The sequence below is a fragment of the Hemicordylus capensis genome, chromosome 2, assembly GCF_027244095.1.
Source record: "Hemicordylus capensis ecotype Gifberg chromosome 2, rHemCap1.1.pri, whole genome shotgun sequence".
Lineage (NCBI taxonomy): Eukaryota > Metazoa > Chordata > Lepidosauria > Squamata > Cordylidae > Hemicordylus > Hemicordylus capensis.
In genome coordinates this window covers 39,222,674-39,229,762 of record NC_069658.1, presented here as the reverse complement: position 1 = coordinate 39,229,762, position 7,089 = coordinate 39,222,674, and the positions used below count along the sequence as shown (strand labels likewise).

The 7,089-nt window shown below is 42.6% G+C and overlaps 1 protein-coding gene across 1 annotated transcript in view; it reads left to right on the top strand.

Moving 5' to 3' along the window:
• Window positions 1-2,160: 2,160 nt before the first annotated feature.
• Window positions 2,161-7,089, top strand: part of PDE4D (phosphodiesterase 4D) — a 990,732-nt gene continuing 985,803 nt past the window's right edge. Inside the window, exon 1 of the mRNA XM_053289923.1 lies at window positions 2,161-2,456. The gene's annotated coding sequence lies outside the window, so the exon portion shown is untranslated. The remainder of the gene's footprint in view (window positions 2,457-7,089) is intronic.

Below are 7,089 nucleotides of genomic sequence, written 5' to 3'. Positions count from 1 at the left end.
GTGTAGCCAGGTTGGAGTGGACCCTGAGGCAAAAAGTGCAGATGAGCCGCTGCCACCACCACCACCCCAATCTCCTTGCTGCCTTCTTTGGAAAGGTGGGAGGAAGAAAGTGAAGAGTAAGCTTGTGGGCCTTCTCCTCTTCAGGGGTCCAGGGACATTTGTCTCTTCCTCCACCCTCCCAATTCAGTTACAGCTATGGCCCAGGCAGTGTTCCCTCTAATTTTTTTCATCTGTGTGCGAAATGAGTTTTGTTATGGGCGGCAGTATCAAGGCAGTGTGTGCACACCTGCATTCGGAATGGGGCCTTCCTGATTCAACCTGAGCAGGATCTAAAATAAACTGAGCGGACATAAAAAAACTTGTGTGCACATACACATGCCACAGTGTTCCTTCTCCTGGAAGCACAACTCGGAGCTATTTCAGTCGGAGTTTCCCAAGGCTTAGCCCTCAGAGTCTCTCTTCTGTGCAATAATTTGACCGTGGGGCTTGGGCTATCAGTTTCTGAACTCATCCCACCAGCTGTGCTTTTAACAGCAGCCTGATCCACAGACATTTTGGTAGACATTTTGGAGCCCCTGGTGGTGCAGTGGTAAAACTGCCGCCCTGTAACCAGAAGGTTACAAGTTCGATCCTGACCAGGGGCTCAAGGTTGACTCAGCCTTCCATCCTTCCGAGGTCGGTAAAATGAGTACCCAGAATGTTGGGGGCAATATGCTAAATCATTGTAAACCACTTAGAGAGCTCCGGCTATAAAGCGGTATATAAATGTAAGTGCTATTGCTATTGCTATTGCTATTGCTATAGAGGATATTGTTCAACATCATGAGAATCCCCTCTAGCTGACTTCTGCAGATCAAACTGCTTCCCAAAGCACAGAAGATGGCCAGCTTGTGTTTTTTCTGGTCAGTTAGCAGTTCTCTCTGGAGCACATAACATATGTGAGGGGTGGGGAGAAAATGGCACCCCTTTAAGCATGCACAGAGTTGTTTTTCCTCACTACATTTTCTCACACACTTTGAACTTGAAGGAAGGGATTCCAGGTCTGAGAATGAAAATTCTAAAGTAAACTATGGCAACTCTCATTTCATAGATTACTACAACTCCACCTAATGGTGCAGTGGGGAAATGACTTGACTAGCAAGCCAGAGGTTGCCGGTTTGAATCCCCCCCCCATGTATGTTTCCCAGACTATGGAAAACACCTATATCGGGCAGCAGCGATATAGGAAGATGCGGAAAGGCATCATCTTACACTGTGCGGGAGATGGCACTGGTAAGCCCCTCCTGTATTCTACCAAAGACAACCACAGGGCTCTGTGATTGCCAGGAGTCGACACCAACTCAATGACACACTTTACCTTTACCACTACTAGAGTCCCTGCTCCTAAAACTAAAAGCCAAAGTGAGCTCTTAGGGAGGATCTCTTTCAGCAATGCCTTAGAATGTGTTTACCATTTCCCTCGATTTCTTTGCTCTTTAGTGGCAGAGTTAAAACATCTTTCTAAGTTGATTCACACATGCATGTTCATCACTTGATGCCTGCAGCATAAAGGGATAATTTGCATTTATGACTGTGCCATCTCCACACCAACACCACTGATACTTTTGTATCACCTCCTCAAGACACAATGCTATTCAGTGGATTATACATTGCTTGCACATGTATTCTGTCCACACACTCAGCTGCGAATAATCACGCGATGTGCATGGGATGTGAGAACCAGCCCCCTGTGAACTTGCTCTTTACTCTCCTGTAGGAATGCAAAGATGCTTGCTTCCCACAGAATTATGATTAGAATACCTTTTTTTCAGATGAGAAGAGCAGACAGTCGTTTAACAGCATTATTATGATTAAAAAGAAAAAATCTAGCCAGCCAGACAGCTGCTGAACAAGATGTGAATTCAATAGCTTTTGCTTCTGTGGGTGGTGGCTGGAAAAGAGATAACTGAATATTCCTGGGGAGAGGGGGTGGAGAGAAGGCAGGACTGTTAGGATTGTTGCTTGCGCATGTGACTCAAATTAAATATGAAGCTCTGACTCCAAATATTTTGTTATTCCAATGCGGGTCACCTGTTACTTGGTTTAAAAAACTGTGATTTCATCCCCACCACACTCTCTCTCTCTCACGGAAAGCAATTCCATCATAAGCAGCTTAATGTGGGATATCTCTCCTCTCTTGAGCACACACACTCTCTTTTTTTATTGTTCCATTGCCGAGCTTTCTGCTTTTCAGAGCCAGTTTGACTTGTTATAGGGAAGGCAACCGATTGGCTGATGAACTGAGCTCAGTTTCATAAATTATAGTTCAGCATGCTCTAGCACGAGTCCTATGGCTGCTGTAATCCCAGGGGCCTGTCTGTTCCTGACTCCACGCCTGTTTGTTCTGCATCGTGCATGATGTTGTGCTGGAATTTCCTGTCATAAATAGTTGGCTGTTTCATCTTCAGGAGGATTCTGTGAGTAACTCTGACTTCTTCAACTCTCTGTGTTAATTGCACCCTTTTAAACAAGAACTCCTGTACTTGGGAAATTAGCGTAAAGGACTTGTGACTGAGGGAACTACATCGTCTGAATTAACTTTTTGCACTTCTCAGCCTGAGGGTTAACGTGCCTACGTGCCGTTGAACTACAGTCCACTATATCTTAGAAGAATTCATTTCAGAAAAGTGCTGTGCTCGACCCTTGTGTAGTTTGTCTCTTACTATAAAAGGTATGAGGTTACTATGTGGATTGTCCTCTCGGATGCTGCCACTGATCAAACTCACAGTACACATTTGTTTTAGGAGAAGCATTACCCATTCTACTTGTAGTTCTGAATGAGATAGTTGCGGCAAGAACGAGAAAGCTATTCCGTAGTTAAGGAAAACCACCAAGCTATTTCTTCTTAATATACCGTATAGTGTATACTGTATAGTGTTTTGATCAGCTCACTGTGAAGAGAGAAGCAACATCTGTTTTACAGAAATGCTACTTTATACTCGTCCCCTTTATGGACAAATGCCAGCAGTACTTTTAGAATCTTGGATGTAAGCATATGTACACTTCCTTGGGAGTAGAGCCCATTGAAATTTACTAATTACTTGTGAGTAAACATGCATTGGGTTACAAGGCTTTAGATGAAATGTTAAAAGGAATTTATTGTTGCATTGTCAGGTGGCATTTAAGGTCATGTCTCTTAATTGTACGATGCACCATCTGGTGTATAGTGATGGAGGAGGAGGAGGGACCTAAACAAAATTTCATGTAAAACGCTGTTTGGGATTTACAATCTGTCCAGATTAAATTGTTTCAGGGATTCCATGGTTCTTTAAGATTTCTGGGTGCTGCTTCTGTTACAGCAGATGTTTAAAATGCTACAGTGAGAATCTGGTGTCAGAGTATTAGAACAGAAACTAACTAACTTTGTTTTGTTCTTGTGGTAAATATAGACAGGGCACATGAATTCTAACAGAAGCGCAGTATTAAGCGAAGCCCACCTAATGTGTCAAGTTTCCACAAGGATTATTTTCTAAGAGGAACAACTATTTATAATCTAGGAAATTTCTTTTATAGGGAATTAACTTGTTCTGTACTGTTTGCACACACCTCTCTCTGTGTGTGTTTTAACATAGTCCACAAATGTACAGTCTCTTAACTTGTGTTCCCTCTAGCCCACACAATTTTGTAGGACACAGAATGTAACCCATGACTTGGAATACCCATCTTTTCAATCTAGTGGACATATGTACTGTACACATTAAAGCATAACTTCAGTGTTTGTGCTATGATGACTGTAAACAGCTTCAAAATGATGCTCCCCACCACCCATGCATTTAAGAATTGTTGCCAAATTAGATTTGTGTTTAATGTTCTTGATGGGTTTTTTTGGTATGAAGAATTGCACACATGAATGTGTATGATTCTTGCTTTTCAGAAATGTTACCATTCTCTTTCCTGGTAAAGAATTAAATGCATGCCATCTTTCTGTATAAATTAATAGAAGGGGAGAGGGAAGAGCTGCACATGTAATATATTTTTTCTTAGACAAGTTACATTGTGTGCAAAAGATCCTGCATTCCTCTAAGATAACCCATGTAACAAATCTGTAATGCTGTATTCTACCATTAGATAGTTTGCTTCACTGCTATTGCAAACAGTGCACATGGATACTATCAAAATGTGCCATGATTCAGCAAGATATACATCATTGTAGCTACTTTTAGGGCTTAACTGGACCCTTGGTACAAAGTGTGTTCTTGCTGCGCTTTAGCCTTTCTGGGGTATTCCTGAATGTCTCTTTTGAAAGGCAATAGTGCAATATCCAGTCCAAATGTAATGGATGGAGATTGGGGTGCTGCCATCCTTTCCTGTCCTCAATGGATAATGTACACTGCAGATCATGAATGCGGGGCAAGGAGTGCTCACAGACTTGCACAGGAGCTCATATTGACTAAATGCAAGACAAAGGCTTGGTTCAGACATGTATACTATCTAGGCAGCAACAACTGTCTACCCAAGGTGGAGGGGCACGTGCATGGCCCCCTTCTTCACTTACACATATGAGACAGAGGGCCATATATGTGGCTGCCTGATTTATGTGGCAGTCTCTCCTCAAGCAAGGGGGTGAGAAAAAGATTGTTTGAATTGGGCTTTTCCATGTACAGACTTTGGTGTACATGGATTTGCATTGTGTGTATGGTCATGGGGAGGGTCACCCACCCACTTGGCTATGCAAAAATGGTTACAGTTTAGCAACCTGTCTAAAAATTGGGTCAGTGTTTAGACCAGGCCTTGAGACTTCCTGCCAAATGTAAAGGCCTTCTGCCAGGTGTGAAAAAAGAAGCTGTTCCAGATTTTGCCTTGTGAAAAGGTGCCGGGAACTCTGTGGAAATACTGTATCTTCTTTGCAGGCTGATCATTGGTGTTCAGGTCATGGCCCGGGGAGGGGAAGCTGGGGCATCTCCTGTTATATTATAGATGTTAGCCTACTGTAGTTACACACAACTGTGTTCCAGACAGCACTCCAAATGGCAATGACCCAGCTCTCTGGGAAAGAATTGCATTTTTCCCTTGAGGAGGGTCAGAACAGTTCAGAAGGATTTCCTGGCGGATTGTGCCCCGAAACTTCATTATTGGTTTGATTTTCAGCAGCAGAAACAACATTTGAAAAATTGCTCTTGAAGCAGAGATCAAACAGAATATATTAAAGTCATCACAGTACAAAATAATAACTCTACAGATTGTGTTGGTTTAACATCCTCTGGTCTTAGTGCAATTAGAAGGGGTTTAGGGCATGCTGGGGGAACAAAACGGCGTTAAAGACAAACATTATAGGCCTGCCTATAATGTTTCACAGGTCATGGCACTAGGTCAACTACTTTGGTGGTTGTATTTGTGCATGTATGTGGTTTTCAACTGTTTCTAATAATTAAGGACATTATGGGAGGTATAGCTATAATTTAACATGGTGGGGAAAATGTCCCTGGAGTGAGGGAGTGGAGACGTGCTGGCTGGGAGACAGCTCACCACCCCACCTCCCCAATTCATGGGCACACTGTTGGTTCCTGACTGGAGGACTCATCTTGGCTTCAAGCAAGCTGAGTCCTCTCCAGGAGAGGAGGTGGGAGGAGTGTCAGGCAGTGTCCCTGCCTCCTCCTGACTGGCTGGTTAGTGTTCAGCTTCAGCCCAGCCCTCCCTCAGCCTGACTGACAGGCTCAAGAGCAAGGGAAATGTCGCTGAGCATCAGCCGGTTACTCACAAGGAGAGGAGGGGGGAGGGATGCTGCCTGGCAATCCTCTCTCCCTGCTTCTCTCCTGAAGCAGAGACAAAGCTGAAAAGATCTTCAGTTAAAGGTGCTTAGGGACGCTTCTTGAATCTTGCCCTCATTAAAAAGAACAGGGTAAGACCATGCTGCTCTCCCCTGAACATTCCTTAGCAGCTAGGTTCAATTTACCTCTACATCCTGGATTGGTCTTGGATTGGTTATTTAGTTTCAGATTGTATTTAAGCTTAAAAGTTTCCAGCTGTTTGAGACAGAGCATTGAGAATGATGTTTTGACATTGAAATGCATTTGCTCAAGTTTGGTAAGATCTTTGTTTTCAGTTGTTTTACTTACACATTAAAGCGGTCTTAATATCGTGCCCACAACCTGGGGCAAAATCTGGGACTTGGTTTTCTGTAGAAGACTTTGACTCTGTGTGTGTGCGTGCCGTGTGTGTGTGTGTGAGAGAGAGAGAGAGAGAGAGAGAGCGCACATGAATGGCAAATAAGGATAGAAGTATTGTTCATGTATAAAGGCGATTGTAGTATGTATTAGGTTAAAATGTTTCTGAGGCAGGTGTGTTTGAAATTGTCTGTATGCGTGGGCAGTGTGTGGTATCAATTGTGTAGGAGCAAGAAAAAGAGCACACCAATAATATTTTTTTCCTACCACATCCTTATGGTTCTTCTGCAGCAAAGACATGGTGGGGGAGGAGAAGGTGGGGGGTGCTGGGGCTCATCTTCACTTCTTGTCCCAAGGCCCTCTCCAACTTCGCTACACCCTTGGACATTATATGATAAAACTTTACATTTTAGATAGCTGCTTTACCTGTGTTTATTGCCTCAGAATTAGCTCAAGCAGGACTATACCAAATACAGAGGTTTCCCTAAATAACTAGGATATAAGTGCAAAGTATTATTTTTATTATGAATATTTATATACCACTTGCCAACAGAAAAGTTCTCAGCGTGGTTTGTGTGTGTGAGTGCAGTTACATATAAAAATATGTGTATGTATATTATGTATTTAAACCGCTCAGGGTGGTTTGCACAGAGAAATAATAAACAAATAAGATGGAACCCTGTCCCCAAAGGGCTCATAATCTAAAAAGAAACATAAGATAGACACCAGCAACAGTCACTGGAGGTACTGTGCTGGGGGTGGATAGGGCCAGTTAGATAGGGCCAGTTATAAATAGATTTGTACTGTGTTTAATATTTGAATTTAATATTTGTACTGTTAATTGTTTAATAGTTTTGTACTATTTTAAAATGTGAACCACCTTGATTATTTTCAATAGCAATACATAAATGTCCCTCACACACAAATTTCACTTGCCTGTGTTACA